This window comes from Chelonia mydas, chromosome 2 (genome assembly GCF_015237465.2).
Source record: "Chelonia mydas isolate rCheMyd1 chromosome 2, rCheMyd1.pri.v2, whole genome shotgun sequence".
Classification (NCBI taxonomy): domain Eukaryota; kingdom Metazoa; phylum Chordata; order Testudines; family Cheloniidae; genus Chelonia; species Chelonia mydas.
In genome coordinates, this window is record NC_057850.1 from 209,311,992 (window position 1) to 209,325,485 (window position 13,494).

Genomic DNA, 13,494 nt, shown 5'->3' on the forward strand with positions numbered 1-13,494 from the left:
TTCAGTTAATTCAGATTAACTTTCCTGGAGGCTTGTCTACACGGGAGTTTTAAACCAGATCAAATTGAGTTAATGTAGTTTGAAACACTTGCATACACATGACACAACCCATCACTGTACACTAACTTTCTATTTATCAGGAATTCTGGAGTCCTCTTGCAAAGTGGACTAGGGTTTATTTCAAATGGTCTTTTGTTCATGTGCACACAATTGCTGCGCACCACTTTTTGCATGCTTCCAATGGCTATCCCACAGTGCTTTGCAGGTCAGCCATTATTGACCTGTCTGTTCACTGGGTACCCTCCCCTTTAGGATGGCCCTTCCCCCTTTTGAAAGCTGTTGCAGAGCTAGATTTTGCACATTTGCTCCTGAATCCCAGTGCATAATTATTCTGGAGATACAGCTATGATTGAATCCAGAAGCCCTACAATATGTCTTGTGCAGTGGTGCTGAGATTCAGGGCTTCAACATGGCCCCATCGGGACAGAAGCTCTTGGGGACAGCCACCAGAATAAAGACCTTTTCATAGACATTGCAAAGCAGATGTCCACAAGGGGTCATGATCAGAATGCTAAAGAGATAGTACATTGAAACAAGGGATAAAGAGACACAATCTGGTGTGGGATATGTGACCGGTCCAATGTTCGATGGTCTGGACAGGATTCTACACAATTACAGTATGACCTGTCCCAGGCACTATTCAGAAGCGACTGCCTGCACTGTCCCTACCACCACAGCTGACTGGATCGACCCATGAGGGGGATGAGCTGGAGGATGCTGGAGAGTAGCTGCTCCATCCCCACCACTGAGAGCCTGGATCTTTCTGTGACTCAGAACCCTCATGATGGCCAGCTGGAAAGGCAGCCCCAACCCTGTCCAGCTACAACAGACCCCAGCTCCTGCCCTCTACAAGGCTGAGCCTGATTCCCAGCTGAAAACCCAGGCTGAGACCAAAGAGTCAGATCCCCTGGACAGAAATTCAGCACGTAATTACCTTTATATTGTGTTTATTATTATAGATGATGGATGTGAGCTAGGAGCACCTGCCTCTCCTCCCCTCTTTTGCTGTTTCAAAATGGTGCCCACCAGCATAGCACAGTCTCAGTCTGTACCCTCTCACCCCCACCACCGCCCATCCCTCCTGCAGCAGATTAGAATACCAAAAGCACTCATTGGTACAAAATTCAGCAGTTCATTGAGACAGCGCTGACAGAACAAGAGATTTGGTTAGTTTTTGTAGTTTCCATGAGGGAAGAGTGCACGCTGCATGCCCAGTCGAGGCACAAACAATACTGCTCCCCACTAAGGTAGAAATGCCCTGTAACATGCATTCTAGCTGGCAATTCTTGCAGGGCCCTATACTTTGCTCTGCAATTTCTCTGTGGATCCATGGGAGATCTAGCAGAACTTAAGACTGAGAAATTTCTCTATTTTGTTTTGCACACTGTAGGGAATAGCCACTCACCGTTGGCCCCAGTAGAGCTCACAAGCCTCTTCACTCCAGCAGCACTTCTCGGGGGGACCATCTTGAGGAATAACCTCACAGCTGGTTTGCCCTGTGTCTTTTTGAACAACACCTTTCTCTGCCCCGTCGTCCCCTGCCTCAGTGTCAGGACAGCCTAAAAGGGAAGTTCAGGGGATTATTATCCAGCTTGCCCCACATAATCCGCACACACCCCCCCCGCCTCCTCTTTATAGGTCCGATGCCACAGGGGGGCAGGGCTCCAGCACACAAACAAAACTGCAAAAGCAAACTGGAAACATAGCTCCGACCACCCCACTCCTTGCAGCATTAAAACAGATATAGCAGACACGTCCAAATGCAGCCAGGACCCTCTGTACACACAGACCACTTACCATCTATGAGCTTCCCCCAAAGAAAGGGAAGAGTCCCTGGGATGTAACATCACATATACATACTTAAAAAAAAACCCTATCATGACTTGTCTGGTATATAAACAAGTGATTTCCCCCCCGCCCCCCTTTCACAGCCACACCGTCAAGGACAGGCCTCTATATACTGCTGACAGGCTGGCCAACTTTAGGGGGATAAAAGGAAGGTTGGCAACAACATGTTTGCAGAACTTATGGCTTAGTCACATAGGAAAACCAGGCTGAGATGTGGAGACTGGACATGAGGACCCAGTGGGAGAAAAATGAAGCTCTCCAAGAAGATCATGCCATTGACCAAGGAAATCGTGGCTGTGGCTAAGGACAGGATAATTATGGCAAAGGAGAGTACGACAAAAGACAGAGATGCCACTCATTGACACTATTCTGAGCCAGAATGCCTTCCTGAGCCAAAACATGCTCCTGCTAGGCCAGTAAGCTGTACAGTCCCAGCCACGTCCTTCAGCCCCTGGATGATGCTGGCTAATGGGACCAGCAGAAAACCCTAACCGCCATACCCCCGCGGCAGTGTTCCCACTATTCCCATTCACTTCTCAGCTCCAACCTCTTCACACCAAGAACACTTGCACCTGGTAGTCCAGCTCTTTTAAGCCTTGCAATGCCTTTAGCTAATTCTGAGCCACAGCATTCAAACCCAGACCCTGGGCAGACAAGAAGGGCCAGAGGTAAGGTGTATACTCACCTTAGCTTTGACAGGTTTCAGAGTAGCAATCGTGTTAGTCCGTATCCGCAAAAAGAAAAGGAGTACTTGTGGCACCTTAGAGACTAACAAATTTATTTGAGCACAAGCTTTCGTGAGCTACAGCTCACTTCATCAGATAGCTTTGTGACCTGTAGCTTCACCTGTAGCTTTGTGACCCATACTCCCAAATTGCTGTATTTGAAATGTTCTAACTGTTGCACTTTGAGTTTTGTTTACACCATTGCATTCATTAAAGGTTTGTATATAGTAGGGTAGTTTGTAGATTGCATTTGGAAATACATTTAAATAACCAAAGATATTACTTTTCTATTGGTTTCATTAAAACTTTGGGGGTTTTTTGGTTGTTGTTTCATAATAAAAACCATTCACAGTACATCCATTATGAGTCACAACTGCAGTTAACAGAAAATCCTTTAAATAAAGATGAAATAATGAATGGGTTTTGCTAAAGCACATAGGGAACACTAACTTCAACCACGCACACACAATACCTCGTGCTCGCAATGTCTCTTTCCCAGTACAAACCCCCAGATGAACACGTTTAACCACGAGACTTAAAATATGAATAACAGGCATCTCTTTCAAAATTCCCCCAGATGTTTGTGATCTCTATGGGACCTCTTGTGGGATGCTCAAACCTCCAAGCAAGTCTCTATGCTTCCACAAAGCTTTCCCCCTTGGTGTCACAAACACTGTGCAAAACACAACATGCAGTTATAATGGTTGATTATTTATGCTGCTTCCAAGCTATTCCACAGACAGTGCTGGCTGCCTTTCAAACAGCCAAACGCCCACTCACCTACCATTTCGCAATTACGCTGGTGATAGTTAAAATGTTCCTTCCTTCCCCCTAAGGGGTCTGTGTATGGCTTCGCTAGCCCAGGCATCAGGGAATAAACCAGGTCTCCCAGAAATAACCATACCAACCTCCACAGCAACAATGTCCACAGCAGTCCTGGCAATGAACCGTCTTTTCTCCATTAATGTAAATAGTACTGAGTTCCAAAAGATCCTAGCATGGACCCTCCCAGACCACCCAACAGATAATCTCACCACATCGAATTGGTTGGTTACCGACCAGTAATACTCTGGGATGGCCAGCTTCCAGATGGTAATAGTGACCCATTTCTCCGGAGGTACAGGGCAGCACATGTTGGGACACAGTTGCTGAAGTGCTGGGGCCCATTCTGCACAGATCTCACAAATGGTAACCCTCAACATCCTGAAGTTCTTGCCACCGCTTATCATTCCGCAGAGCTGGGTTGAACCTCTCCCACCAAACCATGCCAGTTTCCCGGGCCCAGAAACGGTGCCGAATGCTGTGTACCTGATCCAGAAACCAGTCCTCTTCTTCCAACAGCTCAGCATCCTCCTGGTCTTCCACCTTGTTCTGCTGCCACCCCTGCAGAGTACCCTCCTTCTATCAGAGGGGCTGCTACTGCTGCCATTGAATATTCTCCTGCTCCTACATCATCTGCTCAGTGGCACAATGGGCAAAGTCAGAGCCAGACAAATTCAGCACTGCAGTGTCACAGTACAGACTAAGCAGCTGTTACCAGAGTGGCATGGAGCAGTGTCGGGGCCATGCTGTCCGACAGCAATTCGAAAATGGCGAGAGACATCTCAGAAAGAAGGCATGGGACTGAGAGAGAAGAATCATGGGATATTTTTTTTAATTTGAACCACAATTCACTGCAAAAACAATCCCAGGAAGCTTGCTGCTCAGTCAAAGCAAAGAACCATGGGATACCCCAGGAGTACACTACACCCTCAGTTTATTAGCAAACTGTGGCCGTGTGTTCACAAAATGCAAACTGAAAACAGAACAGGTATTCCGTGTGCATGCTACTGATGTGACTCACATACTGTGAGTTACCCGACAGCTTCAGGTTAGACCCCCTGTGTAGACACAACCTGAGTGTCCCTGAGCAGAAGCCCTGAGTATATGTCTACATTGCAATGAAAAACCCACAACACTGAATCTCAGAGCCCTGTCAATTGACTCGGGCTTGTAGGGCTTGTGCTGAGACCCCAGGAGGTGGGAAGGTCTCAAAGCCCAGGCTCTGGCTCAGTCCCAAAGGTCTACAGTGCTATTTTTAGCCCCGCACAGCGAGCCATTTGACCTGGGCTCTGAGACTCAGTGTCACCATCTTTTATTGCAGTGTAGACATATCCTGAGTGATTCCCTGTTAACCATGTCCTAAGAGTAGCGAGACAACTTTAAAACAAACCATGCATTTTAGTTATGCATTGTTACGCTACGCAGTGCCATACTGCAGTAAACTTAGAGAAACCAAAAATACCTGTAAAAGTCCATCCTTGGGCTTCTAATTTTAGATATTTAGTTTTCTTTAGACAGACTTTCCCTAAAAGCGTGTGCAGTTGAAACAGAGAATCAACATTTAAGGTATTATGTTTTGATCCTATCCTTTCAAGCACAATTCTTTTAAACCAAACAAATGAATAAACAAACAAACCCCCCAGAAAACATAGCTGAAAACAGCTGTTGAGAAAACTCACACACCACAGTAATGACACTATGAATTTCAAGTATCGCATCCAGCAATCTAGTGAAATTACAGTGAGCAGTACGGCTGATCCGCACTACAATAAATCTGATCAATTTCATGCATGCAGGAACAGTGAAATTAAAAAAAAATGTGAACTGGGGAAAGTTAATTCACACAGAACCAAAGGGTCAACTTAATCTGGAGGTTTCAGGGTATTAAAAGTCAAACAGTCCTCCTGAGGTTTCATATTGGAATCTATAGATCAAAACACAGTCCACGTTTGCTTGGCAGATATCGATTGATTTGTACAGTTATGTTTGCAGAGTGAATTGTTGGTTTACTGTAGCACAATCCTAAAACACATTCCCTCATTTGATAGCATCTTTGGGGGACCAGCTCAGGAAGGATTAAGGCAGGGCAGAATGGCTTGTCTGATTTAGATTCCCCCCACCTCATTCTCCAAAAAGGTTCCCAGATTTTGTGACTTCACACTTCTATCCACACCCAAGCAGATCTGCGGCTCTTATGGTTGCCCACAGTCCTGAGGTGGCTGGGAGAGTCCCCAGTATTTACAACCTATTCCAGTCAATATCCCAGGATGACTATTTAAGAGAGTCAAATTCAGATTCTATTTTCTTTCTTCATGGGATTCCTGCATAGGCAGCAAAAGGACATCTATTCTGTGGTCACTCTTGCAGGGAGAGTTAGTTGCGGGGGAGCAGCTTTATTGCTGTTCATAAGAACAGCCCTACTGGGTCAGACCAAAGATCCACCTAGCCCAGTATCCTGTCTTCTGACAATGGCCAATGCCAGGTGCCCCAGAGGGAATGAACAGAACAGGTAATCATCAAGTGATCTATTCCCTGTCACTCATTCCCGCTTCTGGCAAACAGAGGCTAGGGACACCATCCCTGCCAATCCCAGCTAATAGCCATTGATGGACCAATCCTCCACTAATGTATCTAGTTCTTTTTTGAACCCTGTTATTGTCTTGGCATTCACAAAATCCTCTAGCAAAGGTTTTTCAATGTCTAAAGTAGGGGTTTAGCTCATGATTTTTACAGAATCTTTGGGCTGGCAGCATTGTAGTGAACAACAATAAAACAAGGAAGAACAAAAGTAAAGTCCCCAAGAGACAGTGTATGTCTACTCTGGGATATGCTGTATCAACTGTCACACAGAAAGGCAGCACCACCCTGTGACTGCAGACTGATGTTCAAAGGCAAAGTATTCAGAATTAAAGTCTTAAATCTACATACCGTCACCTGCTACATAAAAAAGTATCCAAAGCAACATAAGAACTCAAGAGACTGGCTGAGATGGTTTTAAAAACAAAACCAGAGACCAATGAAATACTAACATATGCAGAGATATGGGACACCTTACCAGAGGAGATCAAACAGAATCCAACCCTGACTATTTTCAGCTAAAGTACAGGACCCAGCTCTGAGGTCTTTCCCCAACAATGGAATATGCCCAACCCACAAATAGGGAGACTGGAAGGGAGGAAATAGAAATTAAAAAATCCAGAGATACACAACAGGGGGTGAGGAAACACTGGTATTTAGGGCAGTCAGTGCTTAATTGTTGGATGGTGCTTAGATTGGGCCTGTTCCAAAGCCCATTGAAGTAAATGGGAACAACTCCCATTGACGTCAGTGAGCTTTTTACTTCAGTACCACAATAAATGGGTAGGCACCTCAGACTTTATGAACCACTGACTCAGCTATGTCCTACCAACTAACTGGGAATGTATAACCACTGACCTCCCAACTCTTGCCAGCCTTAGAATGGAACGCCAAACACTCAAAACTTCAACTTGGATTCTCTACCAAATGAATAATGTGTTTGTTACCGAGTGTTTTGTCATTTATAGAGAGGGGACCAATTGTTCATCTCCAAATGTACCTTTTGAGATGTAGTCTTGCAGTGTATGCCATCCTCGCTGCTGGAGTATGAGTGTTCCAGAGATCAGCAAAATATTTTGGCGATTCCACAGCATGCTGGCATATTCTGATGCTAGGAAGGATCCAGGTTGAAAGTAGGGGGAAGAGAGAGTCAGGAGGGAAAGCCGAACTCAAGACTTATGCCTCATACATACATACACACACACACATACGTACATGAATGAATGAGCCACAATTTAAACAAGCTCAGACCAGGAAAAATACTGCACCACTTTAGAGAAATTACTCTGGTATCTGTTGATGATCCTGAAAACTGCTCATGCACAGACTAGAAATGTGTGTAATTCTCCATTCTCATTATTTTTCTACAATAACATTTAGCAACATTTTACTGTCAGGTTCCCACAGTTAAGAACTCATGCAGTATTCAGTGTAACTGCACTAAAGACTGTACAAAAGTGAGCTCCTTGGGTTGCTCTGTCTTCATGTGTGAACCATTGTTCTTTGGTAATTAAGGGATTCAGTAGGAATTGGATGCTATATTTTCTCTTTTGCTTCCCATCACCCCTCAGCGCTAGGGTAGAGTAGTTTTAGCGTGAGAGGGAGCTAGGTATATATGAGGGGTTTTATTTTATTTTTTTGCACAGCAGTAGAAATAAACTGCAAAAGAGGTACTATTTCCACAGAATCTCCCTGCTAGCCCATCTTGCTTTTATATTTTTGCAAGATGAAAATATTTAGAGGAGTTGACACCTTGAAAGGAAACTGAAACAATTCCACAGAATGAAACATTTTGCTGCAGTATCCCCTGTACCGTTCCCCCACCCTCCCGCATCCTGTCACATTTACAAAATAGAGACATTAAAAGATCTTTGAACATCTTCAAGGGAACATAAAAATACAAAATTAACATTTACTGTAATATATCCCCATCTTCTAGGTATAAGATGGAGACATCAAAGGGAACTGAAAATCTGAAAGGAAACACAGTTTAGAGACACGTCTCTTTCTTACACTGTGTGTAATTTTCCTTAGTGTTGACAGGGTTTATTATTACTGCAGACGTGCACACCTTTGAGTGACAGCTGTACTGGTAGTTTTTATGCATTCCACTCTTCACATTAATTCTGTGTTCACTATAAACAACATTAGGTAAAGAACTCCTTTTGCATGAATAAAGTCTTTGGGATTATCTCTATACTGAAATGACTAAAGCCACAGCTTCATATTAGTTGTTTAATTTATTAATTGCATTTGATGTTTTCTGTCCAGTTTCCAGTGGACGGGTATGCACTAATAGAAATATACTACAACTGCACTATTGTTCTGCGACTGGTCTGGGCATAAAGACAGCTGTCATCTCACACCTAAAGATGGTCCCTTAAAGGTACTAAATTGGTACAGCAGTAAAAGTAAGCTTGCTCTGACAGGAACCATGCTGTACTTTTTCTGTGGATAGATATTACAGAAATCACTAGTGTCTAAAGACATTAATCCACCACCTTTCACATGCCCAGCATTACTGTCTCCATCACGCTTACTCAGGAGCTCTCTTTTTACTCACAAATTCAAAATGTTTGTCCCAGCACATGTTTATAAAAAAGAGCTTTGTGTCAGGCAGTTTAGTGGTATATTGTATTGCAGTGTGTTGCGGCACTAGCTTTTGATCTGTGGAGACCTCTGGTATTGTACCATCAAGGATATCTGAATGAATGTGAAGAGAACAGTGTTAAAATCCAACTATCCCTTAATGCAGTTAGAGCCCTCACCACATAGCACTGACTGTCTCCCCTAGAGCTAGTGGCAGGTAGCACCATCTTCCCATAGAACACTCTCGCTTTCCAGTTCACAACCTCTCTCAAACCACACCTACCTGCAATCCGGCTAGTACGGGAAGAGGAGCCCATTACAATATGTTCAAATCTTGTCTTGGGTCGTGAGTGCAAAAGAATGTAGTCACCTCATCAAAATCTTAAAAGATGTTATGCACAGTAGAATGCATCTAGTAGTTTTATTTGCAGTTAGGTCAAGTGTTCTTGACACAGATCGGCAGAGACTCTTTGTACTTAGAATAGACCTAAAAAAATAAAAGAATTTGCATTTGGGCACCCCCACACACATACACACACAAATCATAATGACATGACTGGTGTGGAGAAAGTAAATAAGGAAGTATTATTTACTCCTTCTCATAACACAAGAACTAGGGGTCACCAAATGAAATTAATAGGCAGCAGGTTTAAAACAAACAAAAGGAAGTATTTCTTCACACAGCACACAGTCAACCTGTGGAACTCTTTGCCAGAGGATGTTCTAAAGGCCAAGATTATAACAGCGTTCAAAAAGAACTAGATAAATTCATGGAGGATAGGTCCATCAATAGCTATTAGCCAGGATGGACAGGAATGGTGTCCCTTGCCTCTGTTTGCCAGAAGCTGGGAATGAGCGATGGGGAAAGGATCACTTGATGATTACTTGTTCTGTTCATTCCCTCTGGGGCACCTGGCATTGGCTACTGTCAGAAGACAGGATACTGGGCTAGATGGACCTTTGGTCTGACCCGGTATGGCTGTTTTTATGTACATAATTTAACATGAACGATGTTCTCAAGCACAGCCCAAGGCTGAAACCAGGGGAGTATTGTGTGAGTTTAGATGTACTGGCAGGGCTGTGTGCAGAAGCTTACCTAGCACCTACTTCCACTAGACCTGGCTCAAATCAGTGCTACTGGAGCATCTGAATCACTCACAGAATGTACAAAAAAGAGAAAGTTAGCTAGCTACATTTTTTCACATTAATATAAATTGTTGGGGGCGGGGGAGAGGAGAGCGGAGGTTTTGTGCTTTTTCCCCTAACTGAGAAGATGAAGGATGCTAGTCCTTTTTATATGATGGAGCTTCATTTGTATTTATTTCTCATACTAGCGTTAGAACCCATCTGAAATCTATATTTCTGTTTATATCTCCATGAACTGCTGCCTTGTCCTTTGAATTTCTACCAGCTGAGGATCTGGCCCAATGTGTTACAAGTATTTAAGTCATAAAAAAAATCTGATTAAAAAGCATGAATAGACTTATGACTGAAGTTTTAGTTAACTGAATCTTCTAAAATGTTTGCACCTTGGTGTGTCCCATATGTCCTGTAGGTCCCTTGGCATGCTGCTGGCAAGGAGATGTTTACACTTTCTGTCATACTGGTATATTTTGTTACAATCTTTGACGCATGATGTGAAAGTAATAGGAATAGACATTAGACAATAAACATAGCAACTGGGAATGAGAAACAGAGGCAAAGTGGATTTCCTAACCTTTACACAAGCTCAGATACCATTTACACAACATGTTCATCCATTGTAAATTCACCTGCCATTTGCCAGAAGCTGGGAATGGGCGACAGGGGATGGATCACTTGATGATTAGCTGTTCTGTTCATTCCCTCTGGGGCACCTGGCACTGGCCACTGTCGGAAGATAGGATACTGGCTAGCTGGACCATTGGTCTGACCCAGTATAGCAATTCTTATGTGCTATGCCCACTTACTGCCACACATTAATAGACCTTCGTGGCACAGATGCACCTCAAATCAGTGTGTGTTTAGTCTGTTTCAGAGGATAGGATTGGGACCTAAATCTATTTGTAATAAGGCCTTATATAGCAAGTGCACAATACATTATGGGCTCTGTCCCTTTGATTCATTCCTGACAATCAAACATTTTGAGTTGCTTATGTATATATACCATGGAACAGAACTCAACTGGTAGCTGCATAAAATGCAGTAGAGCTAACCTAGTTAACACAACCTGAAGATTTGGCCCATGATGCATATTTGGCCATGTTTTTGGATGCTGGGTAAGAGACTTCAAGAATCCTTATATATTTATATCCCTTATTGAGCTGTTATTTTCAGTTCAGGGTTATTTTGTCATTTGCAAATAGGAACAGGTAACAGGCACTTTCTTTGCAGCAAGTCACCCGAACTAAAGAATGCTAAACACAGGTGCAAGTTATTTTGTCCTCCCAGTATGTGGTATGACAGAAGATCTGAAAGTCTGGAATCTGACATGAATTTACATTCTCCTGTTTCACACCTTATTACAAAATGAGACATGAAAATTACATTTAGAAATAGTAGTCCCAAATTCCTCACTTCCTGGAACCTTGCATAGCATTTTAAACAGGTGTAGATGGCTAACAACTCACAATGGTAGCATCTTCTATCCACTTCACAGGTGCACAGTGACTACACAAAAAGAGATGCAGGGGGAATCAAGCCCAGTGGACCTAAAAAGCGGTTCAGATACTAGGATGCTACTTAAAGACTTCTGAGCAGATTGAGTTGAGGATGCATATTCAAATCAATGCATCTTCACAACACCAACACTTGGATTCCATGTAATTTTGAGCGTCATAATGATCTTAGTTTATTGAGGTTGATTATAGAGGCATTTGATGTAGCTGGGAACCAACGTACAGTAGTGTTTGATCAGAAAAATATAACAGAGCCTCAAATGATAATGGAATGTACCTTCACCTCTTGAAGTTAACTGTGGCATTAAAATAAAGGAATGGCAAAACTTCAAATGTCAAATGTCAAATGAATCAGGATGACTACAAATATTACCTGCTTTAATAGGAAACAGGTCTTGGAGATCAGACCACTACAAGGGCTGCATTTTTTTTAAAAGCTGTAGGCCACCCTGCAGCTCTAGCAAATGTTTCAGATCTCAATCCAAGCTTTTTTTTGCCCACGTCCCTTGCTGGTAAGTTGGAAATTTCACCAACTTTTTAAGCAAGAAAACAGCTTCTCTCCTTTTGTAGTTGTAGGTTGTAGACATAAAAATTAACCTTCAAATGTTGTTTTAAGGTTGTTTCGTGCTAAGACAGACAGCCAAGCTGTGAATGATCTCTTTGATCTTTCTGCCAAGTGTGGGAATGATGCTTCTAAGTAAAAGAATATATATATATATATATCTACACAGATAAAGGGAGGAAAAAAACAAGTCCATTGTTTTCAGTTGATGACTCCAGGCAGCAGAAGGAGCATTGTGACTACATTGCAGAAGAGGCAGACCACATTTGGGCGGAGGAAAGAGGGAGAGAAAAGCCTGTGAATAAAAACATACAGATTATACTCCTAACTTTTTTTCACCCCTTTTTTGAAGTCAGCAAGACTTTGTACCTGCCCACTCAAACAAGCCACCAAAATATTTGTTCTGGGCAGACTCAGCTGTTTTTCAAAGATAAGAAGGATTTGTTTTCTCTAAGTAGGTAAAAATTGTTCTGCTTTTAGAAGACAGCTGTCTCCTTGCCCCTTTGCTTCTTGCTTGCCTTGCAGTTGTAGAAACAAATGCTTGTCTTTGTAAAAAATTGACTGTGTGGTGAGGTATGTGGGAGAAGAAGTGTGTTTGAAGCTGTGAATACATTTCTAACAGAACACACACCCCAGCTAAGGACTACTTTTAAACACTAAAGTTTTCTAGCAAGCATTTAAAAGAATTATCTCATTTTATGCAAGCCTGAGAGAACAGCTATAATGGAATTAAGAGTGCTGAAAATCTCCATTGCCCTCTCTTTCCATGACTGAGGACTGAGCCCTACAGTCTTTCACCTGGATAAGTCAATACAAAATAGATTACTTTAAAGTTGCATTTGATTTGTTATTTCATAACAAGTACAATGCCTAAATCTTACAATAAAGTACATGTAAAATAATGCTGCTTTTAAAAATGTGATATGTTAAGCCATGAAAGTTCCCACAGCCAGAATAAAAAGAGACTTTGCCAATGCAATGTGTTATGAGGAACTCCCAGGGGTTACTTGTTAAAATTCTGCTATCAGACTGATGGGGAGCTTTATTTTTATGCCTCTGATGGCACTGGTTTTCTCTCTGGTAACTGCTGAAACAGCTCAGGCTAAGATGAATCATCCTTGTGATGGGGTTGTGAGGATCATACTAATACTTCTGAAGAGAGGTGTTTTCTACTGTCGGAAGAAAGCACATTGGGAAATACTTTGGAGCCATTGGATGCAGATAGGAGACTTCCAGACCTTCTAAAAGGTTTTTCATCATGACCCTTTTGTAAACACAAGTTCATTGCTGTGTTATATTCCCTAGGTGAAATTTTGGCCCCACTAAAGTAAATGACAAAACTCCACCGGTTTCAAATGGGTCAAGATTTCACCCAATATGTTATTCAGAACATAGCATAACATTTCTAGCAAAAGACACCTCCCTTGGTTACGATTATGACAAAACATCCTCAAAGACATTTATTTTCTTCAGTGGGCATCACACTGTACCTTGAAACAGACATCTTATCTCTCTGCCATGGAGAGGAGTCCACTGCCTTATTTTCTCTCCCCTGAACTGCTCGGGCAATTTGGGGTGTTGGTGATTTAACACTTTAGCCAAATAGGGAATTCTCCCCTCATGTGGCAAAGAAATTTCCACAAGTCTAAATGAA